Consider the following 12,999-nt stretch of genomic DNA (forward strand, 5'->3'; position numbering starts at 1 on the left):
ATAGGCAGAGGTGGGCTTCACATAATTTAACAACTGGTTTTCCTAGTGTAGAACCAAAAATGTGAGAGCGCATGTAAGCTTCTCTCTCAGGCACGCCTTCCGTGCTTGCCCGCGGCTTCAAACACACAGCTATTTCATGTGCACGCCCACCAGTGGTGGGATTCAGCCAGTTCGCACCTATTCAGGAGAACGGGTTGGTAACTTTCTAAGCAGTTCAGGGAACCGGTTGTTGGAAGAAATCTCATTTTATTTTTTTCCGTTTTACAGGGCTAATCCTGTAAGGAAGGCAGGAAGGAGACATTCTGGTGTTGTTTCTAGCCTAATCTTTATTGACCTGCTTACAGAAACTGCCTCTCCGGTTAACCCTTATTATAATGTAACAGCTAAGGTGAAGCGTCAATCGACCTGAGTGATGTTGAGTTGGCCACACCCACACGGTCACATGACCACCAAGCCCCACCTACCCTGCTGGTCATTAGGACAGAGAACCAGTTGTTAAATTATTTGAATCCCACCACTGACGGTGTCCAGCACACCTTCTCAGGCAGCCGCGGTAAGTAGAGCAGGGGAGGCACGGAAATCAGCTGGGCTGCTTTGGTGGGGTGAGTGAGGCAATAGCAATAGCAGTTAGACTTATGTACCGCTTCATAGGGCTTTCAGCCCTCTCTAAGCGGTTTACAGAGTCAGCATATTGCCCCCACAGTCTGGGTCCTCATTTCACCCACCTCGGAAGGATGGAAGGCTGAGTCAACCCTGAGCCGGTGAGATTTGAACAGCCGAACTGCAGAACTAGCAGTCAGCTGAAGTAGCCTGCAGTACTGCACTCTAATCACTGCGCCACCTCGGCTCTAGAGGCAGAAGGTGCGATATATAGGATGGGATAGCACCGGACCGGGTGGGTAGGTCCAACTGGTGGTTGGAACTAACAGTACAGGCGAACCGGTCCGAACCGGCAGCAGGCCACCTCTGGTCATAAGTGCCTTTTGGGGGGGGGGGGGGGTCCGTCATAATTTTGAATGATCACTAAGCAACCAGTAATTAAGTGAGGATTACGTGTATACTGCTTAACCATGGTTTACAGCTACAGTTAATGCTTGGCTCCACTTGGCTATTATTATTTTTAAACACTCCATTCTTTACAAAAAAGTTTTCTCATTAGTGGGGAGAAAGCAGAAAACTGTCTTCTATATTTCTGAATATAAACCTGCCCAATTATTAATGTTTACGTCTCCTAATAGGATATATTAATGCATACTATATATATTCATGGATAAACTAAGAATTTTAGATTTAAATACTGAGTTTAAACTGGGTTTATCTTATTCGCTGATGGGCTTACTCATGAGCATCTACGGGTCCTTGACTTATAACCAGAGTAGAGCCCCACCTTTTTGTTGCTAAGTGAGCTTTGCCCAATTTTATGACCTTTCTTGCCACTGTTGTGAATCACTGCAGTTAGTCACACGTTTGTGAAGAGAATCTGGTTTCTCCACTGACTTTGCTTGTCACAAGGTGGCAAAAGGAGATCACTTGACTCCGGGACACTGCAATGGTCATAAATGTGAGTCAGTTGCTAAGCATCTGAATTTTGATTACATGACCCCAGGATACAGCAATCATCATAAATACATGACAGTTGCCAAACGTCCGAATTCTGACCATTTGGCCATGGGGATGCTGTGACCGTCGTACGTTTAAAACAGTCACAAGTCCCTTTTCAGTGATGTTGTAACAGTCACACTGTAAGTCAAAGACTGCCTATACTGCAATACTTTTTAAAAAGTACCTGGGTGGATTTATTTGTGCATGTACTTATCCAGAAGTATATATAGTATATTTTCTATATCATGCACCTGTCCATTTGGAAAATTACCACAATATCCGAGTGCGATTCAAGGTTCTGGTTATTACCTTTAAAGCCCTACATGGCCTAGGACCCGGATATCTGCGAGACCGTCTTCTGCCGCATACCTCCCAGCGGCCGATAAGATCGCACAGGGTCGGCCTTCTCCAGATGCCGTCAGCCAGACAATGTCGGCTGGCGGCTCCCCGGGGGAGGGCCTTCTCTGTAGCCGCTCCGACCCTATGGAATGAACTACCCCCAGAGACCCGGACCCTGCCCACTCTCATGGCTTTCCGAAAGGCTATCAAAACCTGGCTATTCCGGCAGGCCTGGGGCTGTTGACCTCATGACCGAGGTCCAGCCCCGATTAGATGGAGTGCATGATGTGGTTTATTTTTTTAATCTGTTTCCTCCATTTTTTAACTCTGCACTTTTTAAAAATTTATTTTCTGTAAGCCGCCCGGAGTCCTTCGGGATTGGGCGGCCTATAAATTTATTAAATCAAATCAAATCAAATCTATTTTAAAAATCAATATTAACTATTGGTGGCACAGGGGGTTAGAATGCAGGATTTCAGGCTAACTCTGTCCACATCCTGGAGTTTGGTCTTCACTGGCTCAAGGTTAATTCAGCCTTCTATCCTTCTGAGGTTGGTAAAATGAGGACCCAGATTGTTGGGAGAAATATGTCAATACTGTAACGCACTTAGAGAGAGCTGTAAAGCACTATGAAGCGGTATATACCCTGTTTTCCCCAAAATAAGACCTTCCCGGATAATAAGCCCAATCGGGCTTTGGACCACATGTGCTAAAATAAGCCCTCCCCTGAAAATAAGCCCTCCCTGAAAATATTGCAACACAGCAGCAGCCATGAGGTGACCACGCTTGCCTCCTCCTGCACCTCAAAAATAGTAAGACCTCCCCGAAAATTAGGCCAAGCGTTTATTTCGGGGGTCAAAAGAAAATAAGACGCGGTCTTATTTTCGGGAAAACATGGTAAGTCTAAGTACTATTGCTATTTATATGTATGTCAAGATTTCTTAATATATTTTAATTATACAATAAATAGATATATACTTGTGCGTAAATCTTTTGAAGCAGATACAATATATTTCAGCGCAGAAATAAGCAGAATGAGTTTTACCTGTTCAGACTGGTTGCTGCCCCCATATTGGCCACTCTGAACAGAAAACAATAATAAATCATTATGGTTAAAATTTATTACTTCCTTATTATATCTGCATTAAGACATTTTTTATGCTTAGGCTCAGAAATAAGGATTGAGCTTATTTTTTTTATTATATATATTATGTTTGATATGTTTAAGCAGTTTTAAAAGAGTTTTTAACGTAAGTTTTTAAATGTTCCTTTGACCTGCCCATATAGTTTTCAACTATGTATGAACTATGCTATCTACTCTACTTGTGATGAAGATGATGATGATGATGATGATGATGAAGAAGAAGAAGAAGAAGAAGAAGAAGAAGAAGAAGAAGAAGAAGAAGAAGAAGAAGAAGAAGAAGATGATGATGATGATGTCCGTTCAGTTGGCCTTGATTCTTGGCAATTCTATCTCTCCACATTTTCCATTGTTGTAGATCTTCCTTCACTGGTTTTATGCGCTGGTTGTTCTCATCTTTGATGGCATCTGGCCACATGCAGTCCATTTTGAAAGTCATTTTTGAAGTCTCATTTCCTTTTATCATCTACTCCTAATCTATTTTTATTATTTACCACTCTAGGCATAACCGCCTTTTCCAGTAGGTTTTGTTGCATGACGTGCAGAGGTGGGTTCCTACCAGTTCGCACCTATTCGGTAGAACCGGTTGGTCAAATCTGCCAAACCGGTTAGAAGAGGTTCCACCAGTGGACCCGGAAAGCAGGCCACAGCTACAGAAGAGGTTCCAAAATTTTTTGAAACCCACCACTGGTCCTTGGATATGATTATTCTACACTATCATGCTCATATTTATAAAACTCAGTGCCTCTGTGAAAGGTAAGGATGACTACTGCGTTTGTGGTGCAATCAGAACATTGCGTGTGTTGAAGTTGTTTTAACGCAAACCAAAGATGCCTTTTAAAAAACAAGTTTACATCATCTTCTTATGCATGCCAGCGCTGTGTGTGAGATAATTTAAGGTGGTTCTGACAGGTGTCGTCGGCATCTTCATATCCGGTCACATGGGCGGCAAGCCACTCCCATCCGGTCACATGGGTGGCAAGCCACTCCTACAAAGGAGGCCACACCCACAGAGTAGGTTCGAACAATTTTTGAAACCCACCACTGATGACGTAGCTGAAATAAGTAAGGTGGAATTGTATGATTTTGACTTCCTGTGATATGTTTGATTTTCTACACTCCAGTATCCATTCTCTCATATATTTACAACCCCCGGTATGCCCAAATATGGGAGGAAGAGCACTACTTCCATTCTCTGTCCTTCGGCTCGTCACAAGAGACCATCCAGGCAGAAACCCAATATTTTTACTGTTGCCTTTTTGTTACATTTTGTTGTATTTGTGCTGATAAATAAATAAAGGGAGACTAGTATAGATCTATTTCAAGCTATTTAGCTCTCATCAGCTAGCCATACCCTTACTAGGATTTGAACCTGGGCTATATTACATACTAGGCAGACATCTTAGCCATTAGGCCACAGGCTCTTATCCGTTATCAGCGAAGCCAGCATGAAAGGTATCTATTAGATTTTTAAGATGTCTGCCTAGTATGTAATATAGCCCAGGTTCAAATCCCAGTAAGGGTATGGCTAGCTGATGAGAGCTAAATAGCTTGAAATAGATCTATGCTAGTCTCCCTTTATTTATTTATCAGCACAAATACAACTATATATATATATATATATATATATATATATATACACACATATATATATATACATATACACATACATACATACATACATACATACATACACATATACATATACATATACATATACACATACACATACACATACATATACATATACATATATATATATATATATATATATATCCTACCCTTTTAAAAAAGTATTTTTATCAATAGCTTAAGGTAGTGAATATACCTAATGTTCCTACCTCCTATTTTCACCACAACAACAGTCCTACGAGGTGAGTTGAACTGAGAGAAAGAGAGAGATCATTTTTCCTCCAGTCTAGTTTTTTTTCACAGTCCAACTTTTGCAACTGTAAGTAGCTAACTACGGGAAACATAATAGTGTGAACTTATTTGCATTGATTTGCCAGGTTGGTGTCCTTTCTTTTCCATATCCTATTCGTGCTCGTCATTGTTTTGCGACCCAATGTAATTCAACACTTTATTTCTGGACAGCACCGATCAATCTGTGATTCTAGGAAAGTAAATTCTTATGCACATTTGATCTTTTTACCATCAAGTGTTATTTTGACATTTCCATTCCTCTCAGTGGTTATGACCTCAGTCTTTTTGATGTTCAGAAGAGACCAAATTTCTCGCTGTCTATTTTAATCCTTTTGATCAGATGTTTCAAGCCTTGTTTGGTTTCTGAAAGAACATTCTTTCAGAATTCCAAAAGGGATAAAACTTGCAGCACAATACTGCAAAGTAGTAGAATCCTGTGGTCACGATTGAACAAACATATTATTACTTTTATAATATTTTATATTTTACCTGTTCGTATTGGCTGCCATCATATGATCCACCATCTCCACCCTGTGGAAGAAAACCCAGTTAATATTTTAAAATATCTCATTGCTGAAATATGTATATTCAGTTCCACCACAAAACCGTGGTAGACAAAAGCGCGCTCGACGAAAGCGCGTATGTGACATCATCACAGTGCGACGAAAACATCGCGCTGTGATCGATAAATGTAAAAATAAAGCAAAAACCTTACCCTAACCCCCCCAAACCTAACCCTAAACCTAACCCTAAACCTAAGCCTTAACCTAACGCTAAACCTAACGCTAACCTTTAACCTAACGCTAAACGTAACCCTAACGCTCTAAACCTAAACCTAACCCTTAACCTAATCCTAACCCTAAACCTAACCCTTACCTTTATGTGAATCGGCTTGCTTTAATTTTATTTTTATTTCAATTTTTAATTTTTTTCGTCACGCTGTAATGACGTCAAATGCACGCTTTCATCGAGCGCGCTTTTGTGGACCGTGGTTTTGACGGGTCACGGTATATTCGCCTAACAGACTTTTATAGATTTCTCATCACAGCTTTCTTAGACCAGAAAGAAGCTTAGAATGGAGTTTTGTATTTTTAGTTAAACTATCAATAAAAATAACATCTGCAGGATGTATTGAGAGATAGAAAAATGTTGGTTTTTAAGAACACCTTATCATTTATATCGAACGTGATGGAAATTAGGTCTGCAGCTTATAAATTTTGGTTTTATTAGGCTACTCTACCGTGGCTAAATAAACTCATAGGTCCACTAGATGGAAGCAGAGTTTCTATGTTTTTTATTTATTTATTTATTTATTTATTTATTTATTTATTTATTTATTTATTCATTCATTTATTTATTTATTTATTTGTCTTGTATGCCGCCCACTCCAGACTCATTTAACGGCCATTTGAAATTATCCGATCCACTCACTTCAGAGGTGGGTTCCTACCAGTTCGCACCTTTTCGGTAGAACCGGTTCATCAAATCTACCGAACCGGTTAGAAGAGGATCCACCAGTGGACCCGGAAATCAGGCCACACCTACAGAAGAGGTTCCAAATTTTTTTGAAACCCACCACTGGTCCTTGGATATGATTATTCTACACTATCATGCTCCTATTTATAAAACTCAGTGCCTCTGTGAAAGGTAAGGATGACTACTGCGTTTGTGGTGCAATCAGAACATTGCGTGTGTTGAAGTTGTTTTAACGCAAACCAAAGATGCCTTTTAAAAAACAAGTTTACATCCTATTCTTATGCATGCCAGTGCTGTGTGTGAGGTAATTTATGGTGGTTCTGACAAGTGTCGTCGGCATCTTCATATCCGTTCACATGGGGGGCAAGCCACTCCCATCCGGTCACATGGGCGGCAAGCCACTCCCGCAAAGGAGGCCACACCCACAGAGTAGGTCCGAACAATTTTTGAAACCCACCACTGAGTCACTTGGTGACCCACTTAACAATTGCAATGACTTACTGCCATAATTCTGAGATCAATTATGGTCGTAAGTCAAGGACTATCTATGTGTAATATCTTACCTGTTCAGATTGGCTGCTTCCTCCATCTGATCCAACTTGTTCATTCTGAAGAAAACAATGATTCCTTCAAAAAGTTGTCAAAATAATATGCCACCTTAAAACATCTTAGATATCTTTAACAATTGTTCCATAAGAATGCCTATTTTAAACTATTTTCACTATAGTTTTTTTTAAACCTAGGAACAGAGGTGATTATGGAGTTTTTTCTATACAATCTATAGAACATTAACATATAATATATGTTAGCTGAATATATTAATAGATAGTAGAAATACACTGAAGGGAGGAGTAGAGGGATAGAAGAAAAAGGGGTAGAGAGGGTGGGAGAGAGGATTGGAGGGAGGGTGAGAAGGAGGGGAGGGAGTGTACCGGGAGAGAGGAGTGGTAGAAGGGGAGGGGAAGTAGGATAGAGGGGAATGATGGAGGGAAGATGGGAAGTTGGAGGGGGGCGAAAGAAAGGGTGTGTGGAGGGTCGAAGAGGTACATTGGGTTTCTATTTTTGGGGGTATTGTTGACAAGAGGAATGGCTGTGTTTATTGTTTAATGTTATATGGCCCCGGTTATGCATCGTATATATGTGACTGTACGAAAAGGAAAATGGAAAATAAAAACACATTTACACAAAGAAAAAAAAAACCATATAATATATGCTTACTCTCTTAGTAGAGTTTATTTGCTTCTCCAAGTCTCGTAACATTCGATATACATATATTTTATATATACTAGTCCTGTTTGCACACAAACCTGAATTCTGCTGCTGCATAGATTTTAAAGCAATAGTAGTTTCAAACAAACAAAGGCTTCCCACGGCACTGAATAAAAGGCATAACTACTGCCTTCTATCTATAGGACGCCATTAATACTGGTAGTTTCTATTTAGCAAAGAAAAGTCTAGTTTCATTACTTCCTGTTCAATAGAGCTAGAGAGTTCTGTGATTAATCGCTCCTTAATTCATCATCCGTCTCCTTTCCTTTCTTTTATTGCCAAGAGTGCTACTTTGGTGTAAAAGAAAAAAAAGCGGGGAGGAATAGGAATTATCTAGTACATTAACCTCTGTACATCTGGAAGATATACTTGACTAATTCAGATATATTCACAATAGAAAGTCACCCTGACATCACTACAAACATGCATAATTTTTTTTTAACCAGCCTCCTAGTTAGTTATTGGATATATAGATAGGTTCTACAAAGAATCAGAATTTGGGTATCATTTTTTATTTTATTTTAATGGCATTTAAAATTTAAAAATTGTTTTATAATGCATTTTAATCAAGGTCTGTAAGCCACCTAGATTTCGCTTTGGGTGAGATGGGAAGCATATCAGTTCAATAAATAAATTTAATAAAGAAATTGCTGTACAGCATTATTATCCGATTAGTTTTATCCAAGTCTATAGTAGTGATATGTCTGCACAGCTAACTCTTATATAGTGGATTAGATGTCCATTCAAAACTTATTGTTTGCTTGTTTGCATGTATTGGCTTGCAAAGGGATCTCATTAAAAATCAATAAAGCAAACACTTGACCTCTGGTAGGCAAAAGCAAGCACATGACACAAGACATTTTGTTATCAATTGCGACAATGCTATTGAGACAGTAAGGAGCAGCATGAAAAATAAATAGATTACCTGTGTATTAGGACATATACACCGATTCTGTAAAAATGCAAACAATTAGTTTCACCTTTACTGTAAGAAATCAAACACTGTGTAATGTTTTATTATAAAATGCCTGTTCTTAAATGTTATTTTCTGTTAATCTAACCCAGTGCCAATTTAGGGACTGGAATTAAACCAGGTTGAACAAGTTATTTCATCCTGAAGAGATTTAATAGGAAATAGAAGATAATAGTAGGATTACTATTAGAGATAGATAAATAGAGGTGATAGATAGATAGATAGATAGATAGATAGATAGATAGATAGATAGATGATAGATAGAGTAGATAGATAGATACAGTAGATAGATATCTAAGGATAAAAATGTGTTTGTATACACACAGGGAAAACAGATAGATGATTGATGGATGGATGGATGGATGGATGGATGGATAGATAGATAGATAGATAGATAGATAGATACTGTAGATAGATGGATAGATAGATAGATAGATAGATAGATAGATAGATAGAGATAGAGATAGATAGATAGATAGATAGATAGATAGATAGATAGATAGATAGATAGAGATAGAGATAGATAGATAGATAGATAGAGATAGATAGAGATAGATAGATAGATAGAGTAGATAGATATCTATAGATAAAAATGTATTTGTATACACACAGGGAAAACAGATAGATGATGGATAGATAGATAGATAGATAGATAGATAGATAGATAGATAGATAGAGAGAGAGAGAGAGAGAGAGAGAGCAATAGCAATAGCAATAGCAATAGCAATAGCAGTAGACTTATATACCGCTTCATAGGGCTTTCAGCCCTCTCTAAGCGGTTTACAGAGAGTCAGCATATTGCCCCCAACAATCCGGGTCCTCATTTTACCCACCTCGGAAGGATGGAAGGCTGAGTCAACCCTGAGCCGGTGAGATTTGAACCGCTGAACTGCTGATCTAGCAGTAGCCTGCAGTGCTGCATTTAACCACTGCGCCACCTCGGCTCAGAGAGAGAGAGAGAGAGAGATAGAGATAGATAGATAGATAGATAGATAGATAGATAGATAGATAGATAGATAGATAGATAGATAGATAGATAGATAGATCGAAGAGGGGGGCAGGGAAATAGGACCTGGTTACTACATGACAATAATCCATTAACTGTTTTTCTCTAGTGCTAGCTTTATTGAACGAGAAACTATGAAAAACACAAGAAATTACTCCTTCTATAGGAGCAAACCTCTAATTATAACTACAACAGACCTAAAATTGTTTGCAATTGGCAGGCTGTTTCAGCAATTAAGTTTTATACAAAGGACCTAATTTTTATGGCCTTCAGAATCTTTTTCTAAGATCCTATTGTCAACATTCAGTAATACATTTTCAGTATTGCAGACTTTCCTGGTTTTATTAAAATAAAAGTTAGAAAAGACGCTTTTCACCTCTTATTTATTCAATGTACTTTTTTTGCTTTTAATATCCAATTCTACCCTTAGGTAAAGGGAAAAGTAAAGGTTCCCCTTGCACATATGTGCTAGTCGTTCCGGACTCTAGGGGTCAGTGCTTATCTCTGTTTCAAAGCCGAAGAGCCAGCGCTGTCCAAAGATGTCTCCGTGGTTATGTGGCTAGCATGACTAAACGGCGAAGGCGCATGGAACGCTGTTACCTTCCCACCAAAGCTAGTCCCTATTTTTCTACTTGCATTTTTAGGTGCTTTCGAACTGCTAGGTTGGCAGAAGTTGGGGCAAGTAACAGGAGCTGACTCCGTTACACAGTGCTAGGGATTCGAACTGCTGAACTGCCAACCTTCTGATCAACAAGCTCAGAATCTTAGCTACTGAGCCGCCACGTCCTCTGAGCCACCCTTAAAAATGAGCAAATCTGAAAATGTCACTCCAAGCCTTACAAAATCTAGACGCTAATATGAAAAAAAAATGCAGCCCCCATAAACAAAAATGTTTTTCTACTTCTATTTATTGATAAAAGTATTGTTTATTGATAAATTTTTCCTCATAAAGTTAGATGGCCCTTGAGGAAAAAATTCAAGAGCTGGCAAAAATATTATTTCTCTCAAAGGCGAGGAACCAAATAATGACAACTGCAGATAAAACTGCTTTCAAAATATTTCACTTTTTCACTATTTTCAAATATTTTCACTTCAGATTTCATTTTAAAAAAAGAGAGAGAGGAAGAAATTGATGGGACTAATCAGAATTCTAGTGAGGAATTAGCACTGCACAGCTGTAAAAGTTTTTTTTTTTTTACAGAAAGCTTGAAGCTTGATTCTTTTGTCAATACATTCAAATAAAACGCTTGAATTTCCACATATAATGAAATCTTCTCTCAGGGACTAATTGCGAGGAGTGGGTGTCCATTATTTCTGATTGTCTATTAAATTGGAAAGAATGTCATTTGCAGTAACATTATTATGTACCCAATCCAAATGATATTGCTTGTACCAATCTTGTCATTTGTGTAATGACATCATTATACAAATGACATAAAACAATGTAAATACAATGCCAGCAAAAATCTGTTGCACCCAGTTCCGCTAAATTGAAGGGTAGCATCAAAATCAACTGTAGCCTCATGATTAAACCCCTTCCGATGCCAAATATACATTATCAACTATTTGAGACAGAAATTCTCGGCATAAAACGCCAAAGGGTGTTCGCTCTTAGTGATATCAAATAAAAGACCTTCTGGAGATAGTCTTTATTTCTTTATGCAACAGTGTGGTGATTTTTTCCTACTTAAAAACCACGAAGAAACGTTGGGAAAACATGGCAGAATTACACAGGAAAGACAGAACTGTCCAGGATCCTAATAAAGTCCTATGAATGAGATATGAAAAACTACAATAAAAGATTGCTCTGAAGGACCCAGAGTGAGCCCAAAGACAATTGAAAAAAAATAGACTGATCTTTTGAGAGAAGGAATAGAAACTGAAGCGTAAAAATTCCTGTTCATTCGTGAGTTATACAGATAGTCCTTGATTTAAGATCCAATCGGGACCAGAATCTCCATTGCTAAGGAAGGTGGTTGTTAAATAAGTTACGTCCTATTTCAAAAACCTTTTTTTTTTGCTATTATTGTTAAGCAAATCACTGCATTATTTCTTAAGTGAATCATGAAGTCACTCAGCAAATCTAGGTTTCCCACTGTCTTTGCTTGTTGGAAGCTAGGCTGAAAATGGTGATCACCTTGACCTTTGGATGTGACAACTGTCATAAATACAGGCTGAATGTCAAGCACTCAAATTTTGATCACATGACGGTAGGAATGCTGCCTAGCACAGTCATAAGTGAGAGGACCACTTTTAAGTCACTTTTTTCAGCGCTGTTTTAACTTTGAACAAAGTTAAAACACTAAATGAAAGGACTATCTGTATAAGTTAATGATTAAAATCCAAAAATATATTAACCTGATCGTATACATTTGGCATAAATGATCCATCCTACAAGGAGATCATAAATCACCTTCTTAGTGTAGGATTATATATGATTGTGAAGAGCTTCTTAAAAATCAAGCCGCAACTTTTAAAATCTAAAATATTTCTTTTATGAATTCAGTCGTGGAGAAGCATATATTGATGTGCATTGAATACAATCAACAAGAGCACTTCCAGATCACTTTTTACTGCTTTTTGGATGCTACATCTATATTTATCCATGGATTCCAGAATATTTTAAGCCCAAGTTGTATTTTTTCCCCCAAAAATCTCATTTTCAAAATATCTGTATTTAATCTTCTGTTAAAATATATTGTTACCAAATTGAAAAGGACAAGCCCTGAGTTACAACTTCACAAATTTCAAATTTTGTCACCTGGTTTTATCTAACTTCAAAAGACTTTTATCAAATGGTCGGGAATTACTACCAATACAGAATTTGTAAGGGTGTCATCATCCTGTCAAAAGTAATGAAAAGGACATCCTTACCTGTGGATGATTGTTTCTATCATCCGAAAGGGTTCTATCCTGTAAAAGGTCAATATAAATTACTTCAGGACAAATCAGGACAACTGAAAGAAAATAATCATGCTCTCTACCTCACAGAAAGAGGAGACCTTCCAGTTTAAAAAAGAGTATATGATATACATTTATATATGAGTCTGATCCTTTCCCTTTCTTTGACCTAATGGGAAGTGTGTTGATGCTCAGATAATACCATAATATCAGAATTGTAGGGAAGAGGGAATAACCAATCTCTGTTGGTTCATACAAAAATCCTTTTTGTTCTGTTCTATTTCAGTTTTTTGAGGAGACCGGAAGGTGTGGTTATTGCTCCTTTTATTAAATCTTTACTTTCTCTCCCACAACATTTCTCCGTCCAAG

Source organism: Thamnophis elegans, chromosome 5, assembly GCF_009769535.1.
Source record: "Thamnophis elegans isolate rThaEle1 chromosome 5, rThaEle1.pri, whole genome shotgun sequence".
Classification (NCBI taxonomy): domain Eukaryota; kingdom Metazoa; phylum Chordata; class Lepidosauria; order Squamata; family Colubridae; genus Thamnophis; species Thamnophis elegans.